At 44.8% G+C, this 22,512-nt stretch overlaps 1 protein-coding gene across 1 annotated transcript in view; it reads right to left on the bottom strand.

Moving 5' to 3' along the window:
- WWOX (WW domain containing oxidoreductase) overlaps nucleotides 1-22,512 on the bottom strand; it is an 899,405-nt gene that overhangs the window by 666,246 nt on the left and 210,647 nt on the right. The gene's annotated exons all lie outside the window — the stretch shown is intronic.

Below are 22,512 nucleotides of genomic sequence, written 5' to 3'. Positions count from 1 at the left end.
TTCAGTAACCCAGAAGACTCGATAGACAGAGGGGCATGTGGGTAATCGTAATGTTAACAATGGCTGCTGTCTGTTCAGAGTCTGCCATGGGCTGGGCACGGACGTGCACCATCTCCTTCCACTCTCACAACTGAGAGATGGGCTGCGGTTCCCCATTTTCAATGTGGCATCTTATAAGAGATCACAAAGTTAGAAGTCGGGGTAGCAAGCACTGACCTCAAGTCAGTCTCAGACAAAAGCCCTAGTTCCCTCCTGGAAAGAAACCAGAAGGACTGGAGCAGTCGGGTTTTGAGGCAATCATACTCCACTGGACGGCCTCCTAGTGCAATTCTGAAAGCAGTGCCTTTCAGACTTGCCTCGTGGTCACGGGGCACTCTCAAGTTTCAAGTTTCACTGGATTTCAGAGGTGTAACATCAAATACTATCACTTCTTAGACCTATCTCCTCCAAAGATAGGATGCCGGGCCACCTGCCTGTTCAGGTAAGAAGAGCCCCGTAAAACAAATGATTAACTTGGGAATTCTTGTCTAGACGGCTATGCTAAAGTCAGACTAAGGAGGATAACATGATCCCTCTTATGCTATAGAGGGGGAGTGCAAACGGCACTGCTGAGAACATCCTGCACTTGAGCTGTCTTGCTCGGGGACGGACACAAACTGGGGAGATGCTCAGTGGGCCTGTGGCAGTTTGTCTTGGCTGCCTGGGCTCTAGCCCGGCTCCCAAGCCTTGAATAACAAACATCAAGCAGAGGCAGCTGGGGAGCATTCTGACTTTGGGCCATTTAGCATTTCTGAGACTCAGTTTCCTTATTTGTAAAAGGTGAATATTGATAATCTTCTCACAGAATTGTGGGAATAAGTGTAAAGCACCTAACATCCTGTATAGAAGAGAGAAAGTATTTCGTAAAGTTAAGTAGAGATAAAATATCTGCTGTGCCAAATTCTTTCCCTGATGCCACCTGCAGTGAAGGGCGGCTTGGGCAGACCGCCCCACAGCACGGTGGCTGACCTGGCGTCGATGACATGCCAGGCTCTTCCCTGGAGACCACAGCAGACTAGATCTCTGGTGCATCCTAGAGGATCCAGGTGGTGACCAATAAAGAGCCCAGGTACAGGGGAAGGGGCCAGAGAGTCATTATATGACTTCCCCAGCAGTGGTCAGTGGCAAAGGTGTTGGCCAATGTTGATGCACATTCAAAGAACTTCAGATGGTGGCGGATGCAGAAACAGGCAGATTTGGGAAGGAGGATGGGAAGCGTTTAACTTGACCCAGGAAATGGGGAAAGTGGAAACTCAGGTTTTGTTCGAGTTTCCTAAGATCAGGGAATGTTTGAGCTGGAGGACCCACAGTGAGGCAAGGCTACACCCCTCATCCTACAGAGCAGGAAATTACCACCAGGAAAAGTAAACGAACTTGAGTGGGTTGAGTAATATACCCTGTATAGACAGCTTGGGCTTCCAGATGAGGAGCAAAACCCCACACACTTTCTGTCTGAATAATCAATATTCATCTGATGGCTAAAATCAGAGTGTAAAGTTTGTCAAAAGCTAACTTATTCCCCTGGAAGATTCTTACACCTCATAAATGCTCGACTACCTGATTTGTCATTCAGAGTTAGCACGAAAAGGGGCCTTTCTCCATCACCTTGTGTCCTGTGGCCCAGCCCCACTCACTTCCCTCGGACCCTGACCCTCTTCGCCACACACAAAATCTCACAGCACCCCGAAGGCATCACAGAACAAAAGGCAGACACTCATCCTGTTGGGAAGAGTGGTAGGCATTGTTTCTCTCAGCCAAGCCCCTATAAAAACTCCATGAGATACTGTAAAAATGCTCGTACAAATGTCCACCATAAAACAGGGAGGACACTCACAGATGATGACCCCAAAGCAATTTTCCAACGAAAATGATGGCAGGGCCAAGTGGGCCTTCACATTCTTCTCCGCGCGTAACTTGCAGTTGGTAAGTTACCTTCTGGTCCTCCCCTTTCACTTCAAAATAAAGCACAGAGCTGCCACTACCAATAAGAACAAAATCAGAACATACACATCCAGGGGGAGCCAGGGGTCGCCAGCCATCAAGTAGTTCAACAGACTAATCCACAGGCCGTGGGTTACTAGGCTCCTGGGGACAGTGATTCAAGTCCACACACTATCACTCAGGTAATGCTCCTGCCCTTGGTATCAGCTTTCTGTTTCTACTGCTGAGCCTCAGAAATGTAGTGAAACTGTGTGCAATACAGTAAATCCAGTGAAAGAAAAACACAGCTTTTAGAATGAGGGGATGTGTGTGCTTGTGTGTGTGTGTGTGTGTGTGTGTGTGTGTGTGTGTTGGGGGGGGAGGCGGTTAACTTCTGATTCTATAAGAAACTTAGCAACTTTATGAAGTGTTTATCATGAGACACGCTCTGCATGAACACGCAGTGGCTCATGGACCCCATTGCTGAAGCACAAACTGCCGGTTGCGAGGTGAAGGCAGGAGACCAAATCTGCCATCGTGAGCTCTTCCTCCAAGTCTGGCCTCACATCCGGGACTCACCACAATTCACTTTTTTGGTTTAATTCATGAAATTTCTGTTGTTGCTTTTCATTTTGATTTGGAACTAATTACAGACTTTCAAGAAGTGGTACTTAGAGTGCCCACCCCCCAACCCCCAGCATTTCCCCATGGTGACATCGTCCCCATGTATACAGAGCACGTCGTCCGAGCCATGACACTGGCATTGGCACGGTGTAAGTTACTACACCTCAGACATTGTGAAGATTTCAGCAGGTTTTGGATGCACTCATTTTCTTTATTTGTAACATCTTTGCCCATAATTCAATGGCATTGTATCGCATGTATAAATTTATATGACCTTCACCACGTCAAGACACAGAAACATTCTGTCACCACTCAGAAACTGGTGAGTTTTCTGTTAAGAGATATTAGAATTAGCACAGGCCATCTGGCCTTGTTTGGCCAGAGTCTGCTCTCTGGATTGAAAAAACAAACACATAAACAAAGTCCCAGCTTAAAATTCTTTTGTAGCTTAAAATGGCTAACAATATATGGTCCAGATCCCTCAGCACGGCTCACACAGAGTCTCCGTATCAGTCAGGATATGCTTCAGTAAAGAGCAGCCCCTGCCCAACCCAAACCTCTGTGTCTGAAAACAACCAAGAATTATGACTTGCTTGTGTTTTGGGTCCACCCCGGGTCAGTGGAGCCATGTTCCTCGTGGGTAGCCAGGGTCCTGGGCAGATGAAACATCCCCCTTCTATAACATCCCTGGCCTCTACAGTGTGGGGAGTGGGGAAGGGAATGTGAAAAATTGCACATGGGATCTCGAAGGCTTCCACCCAGCAGTGACAGAGGTTGCGTTTTCTCACATTTCAGAACCAGGAGAAGTGGGGATATGTGATGAAGAACAGTAATGACTAACACCAAGTCCATGGCTTGGCCCTGTCTACCTCTCCGGGCTTATTTCAGGTCACTTCCTACATCATGCTTTCATTAGTTATAGGAAATTTGTAAAAAGACTGATGGATATGAACAAAAATGCATGCACGATCCTCCACCCCAATGAAAACTGCCATCCTTCCATGTGTCCGTCTCTCCCTCCTTTCCTATCCATATGCCTGGCTCTCTACGCAACTGTCTACTCAGCCTTAACAGGAAGAACTTCACGCCAAACATTTTGAATCTTAAAATGTATAAAATGCCTCTCTCCACCCTTCCCTAAACCCTTACTCTTTTTTCTAGTCACACTGGCACACTAGCTTATCATCGCAGGCAAAACAGGAATGTAAATTTATTTTAAATTATGTATACAGATGCTAGTACCCATCATTTTAAAACAGAACTGCACAGGTGGCATCTCACACACGAAACATCAGGCAACTTCTAAGTAGCTGAGCGAAGCCCACCTGCTCCTGACACCCCGGGCTCAGCCAGAAAGACAGGCTAATTAAGCAACCCACATCCTCCTCTTGCTTTTCCTTGGGACGCAGGGCTCCTCGCTGGTGGCATAGTCACTGACACCCTTAATAGACCAAGCCCGCTTAGCCTATTCTTTGCTGAGTTCCAAACCCTGTCTCTGTGATTTAAGAGTCTGTAAACGCAGAATCCTTTGATTGCTTGCTGTTGTCATGCAAGAGTGATCTCTCATACAATTTCATGACTATGAATTAGCCAAGTGTGACTCACATGTGATACTGCCTGAAACCAAAGGAACCATATGGGGGCTGCGTGGTATTTAAACGAAGAAATAGAAAGCTGTTGCCACCCCCGGCAGAGACAGCAGTGCCAGGCTGAGCTGGAGCCCCCTCCCAGCATGGTCACAGCCCCGGCAGCGTGCTGGCACGGAAGGCACCCCAACGCTCAGGGTCTCGGCTGCCTCATCGGAAAGTGGGCACCCGCCTTGCAGGTCAGAGAATAGCTTAGATACGATGTACATGAGGTATGGGGCACATAAATCATAACTATCGTCACTGTTATTTGGAAGGCCACTGCTAAAACACAATGAGCATTGTTTTCCCATAATAAAGCACATTAGGAATGGTGGTCTCTCTTCTTTATCTCATAATAGTGATATTGGTAGCTCAGAAAATCTGACCAGCAGCTCTGTGATGAGGAGGACACATCGCCCCAGGGCAGCAGGAAGAAGGCTCACAGAACCTCCTTAAGGCTGGAGGGGCCCAGTCCCCAGTCTCGGTGAGCGTTTTGAACGTAAGAGGTGTTCATTCTGCTGTGGGCTCAAGTGGGCCGTCTGGGTCTGAGTCCAGTTCCAGCACTTACCAGCTGGGCAAGTGACTTCTCCTTCCTGCACAAGCAGTTTTCTCTTCTGTGAAATGGAAATAATAATGGCACCTGCCGTATCAGGAAATGAGGTAATATATATGTGAGGCACTTGGAACAGTGCCTGGCACCTGATACTGTGACTGTTTCTGTTGTGGTTTTACCATTATCATCATTGCAGTCGTCATTGTCACCATATGCACGGAACTGCTTCACTATTCACGGAAAGGGCTGAGTGAAGCATAACTGGCTGACGGGAGCAGTCTCCGAACACTGGCCGTGTGCACGCGTGCCCCACAGCACCCTCCATGCCCGCAGCAGCCCTCTGGGGGCACTCATCGCCAGCCACCCATCTCACAGCTGAAGAAGCTGAAGTTCAGAAAGCTACTGCACAGCTCCACCCAGACAATAACTGGAAGAGCCACAATTCGCACCAAATCGTGTTTTAATCATGATTCCATATTCCTCAATGTCCACGTGACCTGTCCATCCTCCCACCCATTACCCTTCTTGCCACTCAGAGACCCTCACAGCAAGGCCAGTCCCTGGACAAACCTCCAAACCTGGAACTGCCTCATACAGAGGCAGCATGCTGTCCTGCCTCTGGTCAGCAGCAAGAAAGACAACATTTCTAAGAGTGAATTCATTCATTCGTTCATTCATTCAGTAACACTGCCTCCAAAGGTAAATGCATATTCTATGGACTCTAACTCCTTTACTTTTTTCTTTTCCCTATGTAAGAGAGAATGTCTCACATCCATAATGTGCTTACCAACAAGGAAAGAACAAAAAAAGATAATATGTTATGGTGCTGGGCTTATAGGAAACTACATATATATATAAAATTTGAGTGACCAAGCATATTAAAGAAACTAATTATTACTTAAAACCATCATTAATTAGCCCTGGCTGGTGTAGCTCAGTGGATTGAGCACAGGCTGTGAACCAAAGGGTCGCCAGTTTGAATCCCAGTCAGGACACATGCCTGAGTTGGGGGCCAGGTCACCAATGGGGGCCACGTGAGAGGCAACCATATAATGATGTTTCTCTCCCTCTCTTTCTCCTTCCCTTCCCCTCTCTCTAAAAATAAATAAATAAAATATTTTTAAAAACAATCATTAATTATAAACTGCCTGTGAATTATTAGCTGGGAAAATACAGGTGACTTTCCCCCACTATCTGAATTCTCCCCATAATGCACCCGAAGTATTTGGTCTGGGGACCAGCTGGTGGGTGTTAGGGGCAGGGCTGGTGAAAGCAAGTGGGGATAGGCTTCACAATATTCTCATCCAATCATGAGGTTTGCTTCCTACACTCGGCTTGGCCACTTTCTACACAATCCTAGTCTAGCAGCAGGTGAGAACAGGTCTTCGTTGCATTGTGTTGAAAGCACCGTCTCTGAGTTGGTCAAAAAGAGGAGCACCCCGTACTCTTGTGGGAGGTGGATGGACAGAGGAACCCAAATTTGATGAAGGGGCATGGGGACCCCAGCCCCCAATACACCCAGAAGAGATTCTCTTTCAGCCATGCGGGACATGCCACACGCAACTGCAGGTGCAAGATGGGGTGTTTACGGGGAATTGGCTAGTGTGGGTTCTCACGTGGAAGTGCCAATCCAGGCAGGCTGGATGGGCACCCACCTAACCTTTCTCAGACTTACAGAAGAGTTTATTTCTGGGTTTCCCTCAAAAAAGCTCTCATTTACACAAATCTATTATTATTTAAAGGTCAAAAAACAATGAACACCTATGATATGCATGGCATTAACTTTTTAGTTAATAGTAATGTGAAAAACCTCTTAAAGTACATTATGTCCCCCGTTTTACAGACTGGAAAGCAGAGGCCGAGAGAGTGTGAAGTGGCACAGCTCCTGCGGCAGAGACCCCGGCTCCTCACGGGGCGTGGCCGGCCCGAAGCTCATGCCCTTGTGGGAATGCCCCACTGCGCTGCACCCTCGTCGTCACGCTCTTCGACACGTAACACCGAGGGCCATAAAGCAATGAGCATCACCTGTATATTCTTATTTGTGTCCATTTCACATCATATTTACTTTGTGCATTTGGAATTTACAAGAGAAGCCCATTGCGGGAAGAGAAAACGTAACGAAGGCAATGATCTACATTCAGAGCTTACTGCTAATGGCATCCTGCAAATTCCAACCCAATGGGCCTTAATTGCATTATGCTGATGTCCCTCACCCTCCCGCTGCACACACTTGCGGTCCTGACTTTATGTGCGGAAACCTTAAATAGGAGTTGTCACATTTACAACAGCAAGAGACACTGGCGCTGAGCATATTATTGACATGACATTACTCACTGATCTACGATACAGACCTAACTAAACTGGTTTAATAATTCATCAATATCCTACGTGGGACTTCATAATGCTCATCTCTCCAGTATTATTTACGTGATGTTAATGGTGGAGGGCTGCATCTTCGCCTGGAATCGCAGGAGTAAATAAATACTTGCATCTCCTGTCAGCGCCTGTAACTCTCGGCTGAACAACCCCAGCCGGCATTGTGAGCAGGTCTGGTGCGAAGTTTGCCCGGTGCTGGCCAAGCCTGAAGATGAACAGGGTGCACTGATCAGTGCGCTCTCCAACAGAGCACCCAAGGGGGAAGGAAAGTCTGGGAGTCTCTTCTGGCTCTACACATCTGTACAAGTCTGAATGCCACTGTGTACTTAATAAGAAAAACGCTCTTAGAGAAGATTTCACATTTCAGAACAGGAAACCACACCAAACATGGTCCTGGGCAAAGGCCGGGATTTTCCTCAGAGCCGTGACAGACAGGCGCTGAGTCTGCCCTTCCTGACCTTCAGATCGGCCATCAGGCACCAGCTTTCGCTCCTGGGTGAAGTGCCTCCCAACTCTGGCCTCGCCAAAATATGAAGATACCCCCAATAAGAAAACCATGACAGCTCTTTCTTCATCACATACGGGTCAACGATGTTGCCTTGTGTTGCTGGAACTCAATTTATAAAATAAACGATATCAATACCTATAGGTAATCGTAAGGCTGATTCAAGGAGAAATTGCACTGGATAACAGCTTATTTAATTTGGTATATGAGTTAGGTGCCACGTAAAGCAGAACTATTAAAAATGCTTAGACAGTAATTGGCAATATTTTGCACTCTGGATAAAAAATGCTTATCTTGCCAGAAACTAACAAGAGAGTGAAAATATTCTAAAATCTTCCAATTTCCCTCTATGCAATGTATTCACTTTGCAGCTTAAAAACAGTTTAAGGAAGGACGGCGAAAGGCGCAGGGGTTTGGCAGTCAACATGATGGTGCATTTATGCCTTGCTATTGAAAGAGCCTTTTTTTCATAGTGAATTTTTCATTCTAATGTAAGTGATGATTTACGTTAACTATAGGTAAAGCATGGTTACATTCTCCTGAAGGATTGCAGGCAAGTAAAGAGTAGTACAATAAGTTGAAGCGTAAAAGCTTTCTCTGTCATAATATTTATTATAATGGCATATAAAATAGCTGAAATAAATAATAGATGACTGAAGGTAAATTCACATGATAAAGAATCCTTCAGCAGACACCATTACTTTGACTGCTCTAGTTTTATACACAGTTGAAGACTCTTAATAAACAGGCCCAATATCTCATGTAAGTACTGGAAACATCAAAGATCTGCTTAAAAGGCAACACACTGGACGTCGCTAATTTACTGTATAATTATATCCTCAACAGGAACAGTCCGTATGTTTTGAGTGTGTAATAGCTGTGTTCTTAATGAAACTCGTTAGGCGCTGGCACCCCCTACTCTAGGGTAGTTGCTGATAAAAGAAAGATCAGTGCCCGCCCCCCGAAGACTCAAAAAGAGGGGTGTGGCTCCAAACACAGAGACCCACGGCCTGTTGATTATCTGGTAACAGGTAAAAACCAGATTTGTCTGCTCTGACTTACAGGATTCTGAATCCCACATGGAGGGCTTGTGAAGTCTGAAAGAACCTCCCGGGGAGGGAGATACTTTCCCGTTACAGCCATGGGAATGCAGAATACCATTCACAGAGAGGCCAGTGCCGGCAGACTCCCCCAGAGGTTCCCAGGGGCATTCTACCCAGCAGGGTCACCCTGCAGTGCCTGGTCTGCATGGCTTGTGGGAGGGCTGTGCTGACCTCTAATGGAGGGAGGCTGGGGATGCTGCTGAACCTCCTACGATGCTCAAAGAGCCTGCTACCACTGGCACCGGCTGTCAGCCGTGCCCAGGACACCTGTGTGAGCCGGTAAGAGGAGCTCTTGTTTACTCTGAGAAGTTTTCAGCTATTTAAATTTATCTTTAGTTGTAAAAGTGAAACGGGCTTGTTGAGGAAGTACAGATAATGCCGAAGTGCATAATGTATCAAGTGAAGGCGTCTCCCGAACCCCAGTGCCCCCGAGAGAAGCAGAGTGGCAGCCCAGCGTATGCCCCCCCAGAACACACCTTCTACACATACAACCACATCGGGCAGCACTGTCTCCCTACAAACATCGTTTCTTAGCTCAGTGTGTGACTTTACAACCTGTTTTTCCCCAATTAACACATAGTTAAACAAATCTATGCAGAGTCTACTCCCATTAGTTTCAACCTGTACGGTCAGTCCATTGTAGGGGTTTTTGATCATTTATTAAAACCTGATCCCTTTGGAGGGCTCAGCCCTCTGCATCCTTCACTAGATTTGTGAACTTTTACTTAAACTCTTGATGCCTGAATTTCCTTATCTACAAAAATAGAAATAATGTAAAAACCCCTTCTTGGGATTTCTGCGAGAATTCACTGAAATAATATCAACAGAAAGTATCTTAAACAGATGTCCTGTGCTAACTACTGTTCTTATTGTAATTAGTATTATTTTATATAGTTTCCAGATTTTTGTTACTGAATGCAATGCTCTAATACTTATACTTTGGAATATATGATATTTTTTTCTAAAGAACAAATTCCTAGAAGTAGAATTGCTAGGTCAAAAAATATCTACATTTTAAATTTGATAGATTTTTGCTAGGTGTCCTCCAAAAAGGTTATAGCAATTTCCATTCCCAAGAACACTGCAGGAGACTCTGAAAGAAAGCCACAGCACCAATAATTCACAGTGACACTCACAGTAAATTAGAAAACACAGCTTTATATCTCTATCTCTAATACCTGGTACACAGTGTGCGGCACAGAGTAGGTTTTCAAGACAAACTTTAATTCAGAAAATGAGTGAATGAACATATAACATAGTCACAAACCTGGGAAATTTTCATAAGTAGAAATAAAAGTAAGGCAGTGATTTTGGCAAAGATTTTCCGTAAGCCCTTTGGGAAGCCAGGCAGTTCCTCGGGTGCTTCAGGCTGGCTGGCTGAGCACCTGCCTCTCGGAAACTGGCCGCACTGTGTGATGATGGATATGAGCTCAGTATGCAAAGCATGCAACAGTACCATCAGGCTTAAGGAGTGACCACGAAGGTTGTTTTTAATTTATGGATGAATCCAAAGACAGAAGTCTTTCTGAGGTTCAGAAGCAAGGCAGGATATTCAACAGATAAACTAGAAAAAAATTAAAATATGTTTCAGAGAGAAATCAGGTTTCCTGCTTAATGTGGCATCTGCCTAAGCAGCGTCTTACAGGTTCCAACCGAAACACTCATAAAGGCAGAAAAAGATGAGAATTCAACACCATACTAAACACCACACACACTAAAGGAGTCACAGTGAAGTTATCCCCAAATTCTGTGCATCTTTTACATTTGCACAGGGCTCAATCAATTACACTTAAAGAAGAATTAGAGGAAAATTTGAAACAACGGCAAGAAATTTTTTTTTATCAAGGGGGGATTTCATTGACCCGGTAAATCATGTAGGGTCTGGTGTTGTTGGTTAAATGAAGGAGGCAAATAACTTTTTTACTTTGTAAGAGAAATTTAAATATGTATATAAAGATTTCAAGAGTGGCTATAAAAGGCAGGGAGGGAAGGAGGAAAGAAGGAAGGAAGGAAAGAAGGAAGGAAGGAAGGAAGGAAGGAAGGAAGGAAGGAAGGAAGGAAGGAAATAAATCTTCAGCTTTCAAAGTAACAGCAGGAAAACAAGAATGACATATGGAGTACATGGGGCATAAACAAAATGGATCAATCAAAAATGTCCAAAAATTTTTAAAAATAACAATAAAAACACTTCACAGAGAAGAAATACAAAATGAAATACAGAAATTAGTATAAATATATCCATAATCACAAGAAATAGAAATAGACTTAAATCCATACATTAAAAAGCAGAAACTAACAGACTAGAATTTAAAAATTACCTCTATGTTATATAAAAAGATACACCATAGACAGAACTAGCTTTTCTCATACTAGTTCTCCCCTTTCCACAGTTTGGGATTGTCCTGAGAAGAGACTGGCCAGCCAGGAACTACATTTCCCAGACTGCATTGAGGGGGGCATCTGGGTTTCCACCAAGGACCTTTGAGTGGAACACTGTGTAACTCCTGTTCTATTATTCATATCAACCTGAACTAGGTTCTCCGTATTCTCTTTCTCCTTCCATAAGATAAAAGTAGATTATAATAAGATCCTAGGGAACAGTGGAGCCACTAGACAAAAGGAGTTTAGATACTCTTTCTCACCAAATGAACAGCCACCTGTCACCCAGGGACACCCCAGAGGACCTGTGTCATGCACCGGAACGCATGTGGTAAAACTGTTGCTTGTCATACTGTGAAAGGCAGACCTGCCACCTATAGAGCCTGACGCCCGGCAGAAGAGCCTGAATGTCAGGGGTGCTGGCTGCTCCGTGCTGCTTTTACCGGGACAGCAGAAGAAAGCGGTGTGCTCGGGGAGGAACTGTCCAGTTCGCAAGTGGAAATGGACAAGTGGCATAAAGTAAGCCTGTGAAAGTCTTTGAGAGACAAAAGTGCATGAAGACTTACGAATTAATTCAAATCAGCTCAGTCGCCTCATCAGGCCAATGAGGCTACTTCTTCACACGAGCCTGTTTGTTTTTCCAGAGAGTCTCATAGAAGTAGTCACTGGGGTGGCCGGGGTGAGAGAGAGAGAGAAAGACAGAGAGAGAAAGAAAGAGTAGGGTGGGCCAGTGAGGTTTCCAGGGCTTGTCTGACTCTCAAGCAGGGCTCCTTCAGGAAATGAGGCCCACACAGGAGCTGCGGAGAGGCGAGGCCGCGAGGCCACGTGGAATGAGAAAGTGAGGCCAGTGCTTGCACATGGGTTCAGGGCCGTGACTGGGCGCCCTGTCCTCTTGGTGCAAATGCGTCAGCACGTAGCCTTACCCATGTCACGTCGGGCTTGCCCAGTGGTCTCCTCTCTTGCAGCCAAACGGAACAAGTGAGTCACATCGGATAATTCTGTTTGAAGCCAGCTGACACACAGACTGCGTGTTTTCAGAACAGCATCTCAGGCCGCATTAGAATGAGGAGGGGTGTGGGAGACACAAACTTATAAATAAATGTCCATTAGAAGCAACTTTGGAGTGGCATGCATGTTAGAGCAGCTTGGCCTCAGTACACGCTCTCCTGCCTCTTCAATATTTATAAAGGCATCTTCCCTTCTCCCTTCGGTTGGTTGAGAGGCAGAGCTTCTGCTGCGCGCAGTGTGACGGGCTGGCCCAGAGCTTCCACCTCTGTACAGGGAGACCCCGGTTCACTTGGTGCTTTCCCTTAAGAGCACTGACTTCCCTGAAGGAGATTGCACCCCTTTCTGCATCTGCAGGGCATGCCCCAGCAGGCCCTGGAGATGTCTGGGCTGACGGTCCCATTTTCCAGTGAATCCAGGTGTCACTATCATCACACATCTAGGACTGAGGCTTTCTTCCCCTGTATAAATGTACAAAATCCACTCCACGAGGGAAGAGACGACTATGAACTTTGTCACATTTTACCCTGCTGAGCCCTTCAGGATAGACCTAATGACCCATACTTTTATAAACAAAACAAAGGCCAAGAAGGCACGGGGAAAAAAATCTGTTCAAAAATCATATAATTAGCAGCTGGCAGAAGTGGGATTCAGTTCTCCCTCCACTCTGATAAGCCAATTCTCCTTATAAGATAACACGGTGGTCTCCGTGCCAGAACTCTCTTCCCAACACTGAAACTATGCAAGTGCAGAGATCACCGTGGGCCGAACGTACACTCCCGAGAATGTTGTTCTTTCCATGAACCCAAAGCCTTTTACATCTGCTTTCCTCTCACCATTACACTTTTAGCTTTATTATAACAAAAACAGCTAACTTCAACCTCTCCTTTACCCCCACCCTCCCCCCTCTGGATTAACCAAATTTGATAAGTAATGTGTAATTGGAATTGCTTCCATATGTGAAGAAATAAGATATGGGGCTAACTACCTGCTCACTCTGACTTAGCGGACCAGACTTTTCTCTCAAATGGTCATGAGTCTTCCAGCACAGGAGCCAAATGGGCCAGGTAGTATTTTAGGTTTTGCAGGCCATTACCAACTATCTTACTTTTGTATCACAAAAGCAAAAGCCACCACAGATAATGTAAAGGAATGGGTATGGCTATGTTCCAATAAAACTTTATTTACAAAAACAGGTGTTGAGCTTCATTTCCTCCCAGCAGAGCCTCGTTTGCTGACTCCTGTTTCAGAACAAGAGGCAAGAAAGTTGGATGTGTTTCCTGAGGTCTGACAGTCTGATAATTAATATTATTCACGGGTTCCAGTGAATGTTGGAGAAAACAGGAGAACATCATACCAGGCCTTACAGTACATCTTATTTTATCACACGGGCCATTTGGTAAGGATCCAGGAGACACGTGGCGCAAAGACGCCCAAACCGTGTGTAGAACTAAGGACGTGCAATGGATTTAGCAGTGAGCATCTGCTAACACTGCTCCTTGCATAATGTTTCTCCTACTAAAAACCCAGATTTGGGGAGTATTACACTTTGTAAGTATCAGCACTAAATGGTTCCTGCAATTCCACACATCTGCTTGGATACTGAAATATATTTTGTCATCTTGAGAATTTTATTAAAACCTGTCAGAAAAATTGAAATAGAGGTTTCTAGATATTGTCCAAGTATGCCAACCCTTGGGCATTTAGGGAGAGAATATATATTTTTTCATTTTTTCAGAATCAGAGTTATATTTCTAGATCTGCTAATGATTCTTTTTTAGCGTCCTAACAAGCATCAAATCACAAGTCGCCATCTTGGCCACTTGGGTATGTGGGCATGATATTTCTGTCCTGCACGTATCCATTTGTATGTCAGACAAAAACAAAACAACAGCAAAAGACAGTTTCTGATGAAAAGAGAACTATACACCTTCTTTCTGTTGGCGAGAAGAGAATTGCCAATATAGAAACAGAGGTTGGGAGAGGCGAGGGGACCACTGGAGCAGGACGGGCAGAAGTATGCATGAAAAATGAAAAAAAATTAAAAATGAAATAGAGATTGCTCACAAAAGAATTACTAACAAGGCCTTTTCTCCCACTTCCTGTAATTTCTCTACTCTGAAGAAGAGGGGCAGCTTACACATGGTTGACACACTAGTGTCATTCCATAAAGTAGTAAGAACTACAGGACACATTATCACTCAGGCAAATTCACACCTTCTGCTGAAAAGAGCAGGGATGGCCCTTCCAGCAGGCCCCTGAACCATGCGGCCATTGGCGATGGGTTTCGGCCCCTCAGTCTTGCCAGGATTTAGTGCTAAGCTTTGTTGAGGACCACAGCCCTTCACTGGCAGAATCCTTTCTGGGCCATAGACCCATCACGCACCTGATCTACAGGGATATGAATACTTCCAAACAAATACAAAACCCACTGATAAGGAAAGAAAGACAAACAGAATCATAGCCACCAGCTGCCTCACAGTGCTAGGAACCCCCAGCTGACAGTTGGAGTTCCACGGACTGAGTCAGGAGAAGCAAGCCCGCCGACAGTGGTGAAAGGTGGGACAGCCCCACAGTTACTCCCGGCCAGGCTCTCTGCTGGGCACTGGGTACCAGTGTAGGTTTACTCCTCCAGCATCAGTACCTTTAAGATACAGGTATTAGCATTAGCATCTTCATTTTGTAAGTGAGAAAGCAGAAATTAAGTAACTTGAGGTCATAAATCAGATGAAGGTAGAACGTTGAGCCCAAACCCAAAGGGTCTCCCACTACTCACCCAGAGTGCGTTTAAACCACTATTCCTGTGACCACTACTATGAAAAGGAGAAAGGAGGTTGAGGACCACCAGAATCCTTGTAAATGATGACATTTCAAGTATCCAGGCAGAACAGGGTAAGGACAAGAAAAATCAGGACAAGGCCAACAAGACCGCGTGCAGGAAAAAGCATAGAGAACGCCATTCCCCTGCTCTCCCAAGATCCATAATCACGGGCTACGCTGTTCCCTGCAAGTGCAGACGTGCGCAGGGCAGCACATTAATCCTTCAAACACTAACAGATGCTGGCAGGGATTTAGACTGGGATGTATTTACAAAGTGACAAATTATGTTCTGTATTATAGAGAGAGAGAAAGAGCACCCACAAACGGGCTGATAAATGTCAGCTGCAGTCACGACAAACGGTTTATTTTTATTATACTGTAACCACAAATGTTTTTTTTTCCTTTTTTTTTTTCAGGGAGACCCAAAGATTTATTTGTTGCAGGGAAAAAACAAGATTATATATGACACAAAGTAATAACTGTAAGATCAGTGATATTCCGGGCACCCTGCCCTCCTGGAAAGCTACAACCAGGCAGAATACTGCTACTAAAAATGCTACCTTCTCCAAAGCCCAGTAAATGGTTAATAAATCAGAACCGATACAATGCCTTGTAATTAGATACGGCCTCAGTTCACAGACTAAGCCAATTGATAGACAATATCCAATTCCCCCTTTAGTGGCTATCAGGAGGGTAGAGTAACTATTAAAATAAATTTAATGGCTGTGACAGGTAAGGAAATATACCAGAAGCTAAAATGTAATCAGTATATCCAAACCCAAAATAAAATTATAGTCTTTGCTGCAAACACAGTCCCTGGGAAGAAGGCTTATGGATGGATAGCGACATCAACAGGCCACTAAGGGCAAGGTCACTGGGATTGAGAGGAGGGATTTGGCCGGGGGCCAAGAGAAAATGTAAGCATTTATTATTAAGAAACCCTTCTGAAGAGCTCCTTGTATGTATCCACTTGGTCAGTAGGACGCTGGTGGTAGTGACAGGCATTCTTGAGTAAGCACCATGGCAAGATGGCAGAAAGGCAGCCTGGAGTCTACACCCCTGGTTCCTCAGTCAGGTTTACCCTGAACTCTGTATGTGACCTTGGCACGTTCCTGCCTCCCCCAGAACCTCCACTGTCTCAGTTGCCAGCTCCAAGGAATGGAGCTCCTGGTGTCGCCAAGCTCCCTTCCAAAGTCCAATCCTCGTCCCTAATAGGTCACTGACCCACCAATAAAACAGGGCTGGCAGAGGACAATGAATAGTGGTGGTCAAGTACATCAGGAGGGAGAGGAACGCTCCCTTCTCGGGTACTCTGATGCAGATCTTTTGTGAAATTATTGCAGATTAAAACTTCTCACACTTGCACGCTCTAACAGCAAGATTTTAGAAAGTCAAGAAATTGACAAGAATGCATAAATATATGTGTACCTACAGATTACAGAACAGTGAGGGATCACACACACACACACACACACACACACGTGTCTCAGTGACTACTGCATGGAAAGGTATTTCCTTTTCCTGACAATGGTTAGAAAAGATTTTGTGGTGGGGAGGGGGCAGGGTGCACTGTGGGCAGAGCAGGCAGGAACTTTTCTCTCCCACCCTGCCCCCTCCTGGGGAAGGGGTCCTCTGTGGAACGTGCACAGCCACATTCCCTGGGGATCGGGGAACAAGATGCCATCCTGATTCCACCACTTCCTTTATGTGCTGACCTCTTGGAACCCTAGAACCTCACTGTTCCCACCTGTCAAACCACAGTATCAAAATCCCCTTCCCAAAAAGATGGTGGGAGGATTAGGTAAGATGCTTATAGCCTCGGTGGCCCAGCTCCTGCTTGGCACATTGTACATTCTAGGTGAACTGTGTCTTATTTTTAAGCGGAACGTGCTCCCTGGAAACACCCACGCCCCTTCTAGGTGTACAAGAAGTAACTGCCTTTCCTGCAAGCACCACCACCGTCCGATCCGTTCTTTCTTTGTGCCCATCCCCATCCCCATGCCCCCATGTCTTCTCTCATTATTTCTATGGGCAAGGGGACAAGGCACAGATTCGACACTGGGCACGCAGTGCGAAGGGAAAGTCACTCAATTAAAATGACAGTCCATCACAGGAGGCAGCCAGAAGAATCTCCTAATGGCCAAAGCTGGAACGATTCTAGTAGCAAAGTAAATAATGACAGTATTGGATTATAAGCCATAGAATAAAAATATACCCATGAACCCATGCTGATATAAATAAAATAATTGAATAAATAAATGAATAGGGGAGAAGAGACAGCTCTTCCTTTCAAAGAATTCTAATTAATAAAGGTAGAAGGCATGCGGGAAATATAAAATCATTATTAAGCGAGCACCACAGTAATAAATGCTGCAGGCAAGGTGGACTCATGGATGTTAAAAGTCCATGGGTGAATGTTTAAGAAGAGAGGTGAGATCAGCATAATCTCAAAGCACCTCTTCCCAAATATTTATAAATTATGAAGAAAAAGTTAATAACATTACTATAGAGAAACTCAGCAGAACATCATCTTAAACAAATGATCAAGGTTACTCCGCTATTAACATCACCAGTGATGAGACACATCAGCATAATGTACGACCCGATATCATGCGGGAAGAAGGACACATCATTTCTATGATGTTCTTGCCAAAATACGCTTAAATTCAATCTAGTCACGAGAAAATGTCAAACACACCAAAGTCCCAAGATCAGCAAGGACAGGGAGGGGATGAGGAACTGTCAGAGCCTGAAGGTGACCAGGAAGACACGGTGACCGAAGGTAAGGTGGGCCCAGGGACCGGATGCTGAGCAAAAGGGAGATGCTGCGGGAAACGGCTCCGAGTCAGGTGGTACAGGTAACACTGTGAGCAGGCGGTAACTCCCCGATTTATCATTATGTGTGGGCAGGAAAACTGTTTAAATCAGGGGGAGGTAAGTGAATCCTTTGGGCTATTTCTGCAACTTCGCAGGAAGGCTAAAATCAAGGTCTTGTCTAACCCTCAGGGGACAGAGTTGCACCCCTCCCCCCCAGCGGACGCCTCATGCCACGGATAGCATCAAATCCTAGGCATACGAGGTTTTCCCCACACAAACACATCTAGGAGGCAGTTCAATTTATAAATTCGGCACATTAAGAGGTTAACGACAACTGATAATAAAATGGAACAATGATGATGTACTTCAAGACAAGTTATGTGAACGTGGTGGTCTCTCCCACCATCCCGGCCACCCCCCCCCCCCCGTCTGTTTCTCCAAACATCTTATTGAACTGCAGTCACCTGTTCACTGAAAGGAAGCACCTTACAGCTTTTCTTTGGCACGTCGGGGGTGCCAGCGTCACTACTCTTGGGCTTTGGGGCCATCATTCAGTAAAATAAAAATTACGTGAACACCATCACCACGATACCACACAGTTGACCCGAATGCCGAGAAAGCTGCCGTGTGACTAGGGGGCGGGAAGCCTGTGCAGCGCGGAGACGCTCCAAGGGGTGATTTGCTTCCCGCACGATGGGGACCAGGGGCAGGGGGGACCGACCGCACGAGGTCTCATCCTGCCACTCAACACAGTGCACAATTCAGAACTCACGAACTGTTTGTTGCTGGAGTCTTCCGTTTAATATTTTCAGACCACGCTGACCACAGATAACTACCATGTAAACCTAAACCTGGGAAGGCTAACCTGCGGATAAGGAACTATATAAGCACTTACATAGTTCCGAATACAATGTTAGTAAGGTAAGAAGTGGCCGTCCTTCAGAGGAGGTTTGTATCCTTATGATGTTCGGTGTGAAAACACCCTTCCTTTTGTAACGCCGACTCTCCAGTGAAGCATGTTGTTACATTTTGTTGGGATTGTGTTATTGCTGTCTTCGTCCTTTCTTAGAATAAATAACTCAATAACTCTTTGGCTAGCCTAACTTGGTGTCCTCATATTTTTGTTCCCTTTAGAAAAGGTTTGTTCAATCCTGAAATTCATAGTTCTGAGAATCACTGATGAAGCTCATTTTAGATTATTGACTAATGATTGGGTACTGAAGCAACAAAGTTTGCCACATGAGCACTGTGCCCTTCACGGGACACTAGCGATGCTCCAATCACAAAACTAGGTGTCTGTCGTTGCAGTGCCAAACCAAACGTGAACCCACGGTCCTGTGTCTGAGGGAGGCTTCCTGGATCGCCCCGGGCCAGGTGTGGCGTCCTGCTGCAGGCGTGTGGCCACAGTCCCCCTGGGAAGCAGGGGTTAGAGAGTCTAGCACAGTCCTTGCTTCCTGGTGTGTTTCTTACACCACATCACGAGCTTCTTCAAGTTAGGGCCTCTGTGCATGTCTCCATATCTCCTAACAGGTTTATCCCCCGCCCCCAGTGAAAACTCAAGTCGTTGAAAAAAAATCATATGCATCTCTGTAGCTTTTGAGAAAGTTAAGACAAGTTGAATACATTTTTGAAATCCTGGTTCAACATATAAGCTGTGAAATGCTTAGAAACTCACAATCGAACTCATTTTAAGCCTTTCTACCTTGCAGCTCCAAGGTGGATTTAAAACAAACAAAAGTTGTTCCATTTATTTCCTAAGTACCAACTATTGATCCCTTCTGTTTTCTAAGCACTCTCCTTATAGCAATTTGGGGTTCCTAATGATCAGTGCTTTAATAAGGATTAAGTGCAGCAAAAAATTTAATTTGCACACCCTACATCAGAGATTAGTTTGAGAGCTTTAAGGGTGTTTATGTGAAATGTTAAAACTTTTTGCTCAACACACTTTTAAAGGTGAGAAGAATGCAGGGACCAACTATCAGACACCCCCAGCTGCTTTCCTCTCTGTTTTCAATGAAACAGGGATACACGCTCTTTCAGAAAACAATAGAGATCACTATGAAATGATAAATACACAGTGATGACAAAGGTGTGAAAAACAGACCCGCAGACACGTCTGAAAAAAAAGAATGGAAACTGGAACGACCTTTCTGAAGAAGAATGGCCAGTCTGCATTTGGAAGCCTCCGTCAGCCCGAGGAAACAGCAGCGCTGCCTGCGACTGTGAAAACTGCAAGTAGCAGCCGTGCCCAGCAATAAGGGGTTCGCTTCATAAGTCACGCAGGTAGACTGTCGAGTCGCTAGAGCTACACTGCCACGGAATATTTATCCATATGGAAAGGTGGCCAAAATATGTCGGGTTAATCAGACTACAGTGTGATTACAATCGTAAGAACTGTTTGACAAACCTATTTGAATAAAACACAAAAAGTTACAGGCAAGGCTCGAGTGATGGCTTCTGAGATGCAGAATTACTTCTTGCTCCGTATTTGGGTATGTGAAACTATACCTGCAAAACTTGTAAAAATAAGTGCATTATTTTTTCAATCAGGAAAGAATTAGCAGGCTTTTATTTAGATGGACATGTATTAAATGTGAGTATACAACATATAGGAACAAATTTACTGCTGGTGCAGGCACTGTGTTTTCTGGAAGGACACAGAGGGGCTATCTTTTGATAGAAGAAGGGCTGATGGTCAATGAATGCTGGGAAGAGATTTGTCATTTAGATTTCTCTGTACTATGTAAAAATTACCATGTGCATAATTTTGGAACAAAAACTACTTCTAAGAACATATAGAAATGTAAGATGAGAAAGTTACCTTATGGGTGGCATATGCATTTGTACTCTGCCCAGACCAAATGCATAACTCAACCCCTCAAGGAAACAAACCCCAGGTATATGAGTGACAGAGAGAGAAACGGCACTGACCTTTTGGGGATCAATGCCCATATTCCACTCCTTCACTAAAGTGAAAACCCACAGACACAGAAGTCAGGCCTGACCAAGTTCAAGTTCCATTTCTGTTGCTGGCTAGCTGTGTGATGCTGGGTAACTAAGGAAACTCCCAAGACCCAATGAAATGGATTACATATGCCCAGCAAGAGTGCTGTGACCACCAAGTCAGATAATGAGGATAAAGCGTCTGCTGGTACTGTGCCTGGATGGGGAGGTGATCAGTGATCATAGTTAATATTAATAATAATAATCATAACATCACCAACAAGTATATCTCCAACCCCACAAAGCTGTGTTGAATATTAGGAATAACATGTAGAAATGTTTAATATAAATACATAATCAGTAAACTTGTCCCAGCCCACATGTTTGTTTTTTCTGATTATACCCAATCCTATCCCCAAATTGAGGTTCTGATAACATCACAAATGCTTCAGGGAAGATACAGGTGGAGGGGACCAAACCATCCTCTTATACACGTTGATGTAATCAGCCAAAATACAACTGCTAATAGGAAGAGAGGGAGCCGTGCAGGGAGGGGCCAGATGGCTCAGTGCAGGTTCCCTTGCTTCCCAGAGTCGTGAGTGAGTGTGTGAGTGTGAGTGTGTGAGTGTGTGTGTGTTGGGAAAAAGGGATATCTGTGATCTTCCCTAAGTAAGGTCTCAGCAGATCCTAGCACTCTGTACCAGTAGCTTCCAGAATGTCATTGCATCACCATCCAGAGGACCCAAATGGCCACCCATGTGCTTCCTGTCAGTAGGAGTATTGTCAGACATCAACACTTCTCTGCTGATCCAAACAGGGATGGTCCAGGCCGTTGGGATCAGCGGAAAGAGAACGGCCTATGCCCGGCATCCTCTGACCCACACCCCTCCCTCACCCTCCTACAATCCCGTGCCCGCGTCTCCACGGGCAGGCTTCAGAAAAGATGCACACAGCCAGACGGAGGCAGACTTCGTCTGGAAATCAGCCATCTCACCTCCGGTCGGGCAAAGTGCCTCACTCCCATCACATGCTGTGCACGGGAACGTTCTTTTCTGTGCGTCAGTCTTTCAAAGAGCGCTTTTGAGCCGCACTCCCCTGTCCCTGTTTCTGCTCCACTCAGAGCCCTGGACATTAGGTTTAGCACAGCGAGATGCACACCGAACTGGAGATGCACAATGCTTCCTCCCTCCCTGCCCAGGGGCCAAGATTCTCTCGCACCTCCACCAATCAATAGGGAAATCAAGTACTTCGTAATGGGGCTTTGAATCCTCATTACTTAGATGGGTTTTACTTTTAGTTTAAATAAAATGTGATTTGGACACAAGAAACATAAACCAACTTACAGCATACACTAGAAAAAATATATATGCATATATGTGTATATACTCACACAACACATACATATAACTGTGTATGTGTGTACATATGTGTGTATATATGTATGCACATATATGTATAAATGTGTGTATACATATATATAAATGTGAATAAATACACACACAAGTATGCACGCACACAAAGAAACAATGACTGAACAGAGAAAAACAGTTTCCTAATTGTTAAAGCAGGATATCTAGCATGGGGGGCCCTTGTTATTATATTATCCTATTTACTTTTGAATATATTTCAAATATACATAATTAAAGTTGTTTATTAAAGACAGGCCATATAGAAAATAAAAACATGAAAAATAAAAAATGAAAAATTAATTTAACTGAGTCAGAAAAAATATATCAATAATTACAAAAAAACATTACAATAGTATACATAGTTTAAATAAGAATGTGCTTATGTTGGCTG

The sequence above is a fragment of the Phyllostomus discolor genome, chromosome 12 (assembly GCF_004126475.2).
Source record: "Phyllostomus discolor isolate MPI-MPIP mPhyDis1 chromosome 12, mPhyDis1.pri.v3, whole genome shotgun sequence".
Taxonomy (NCBI): domain Eukaryota; kingdom Metazoa; phylum Chordata; class Mammalia; order Chiroptera; family Phyllostomidae; genus Phyllostomus; species Phyllostomus discolor.
Note: the sequence above shows the minus strand (reverse complement) of the source record. Positions and strands in the feature narration are given on the sequence as shown.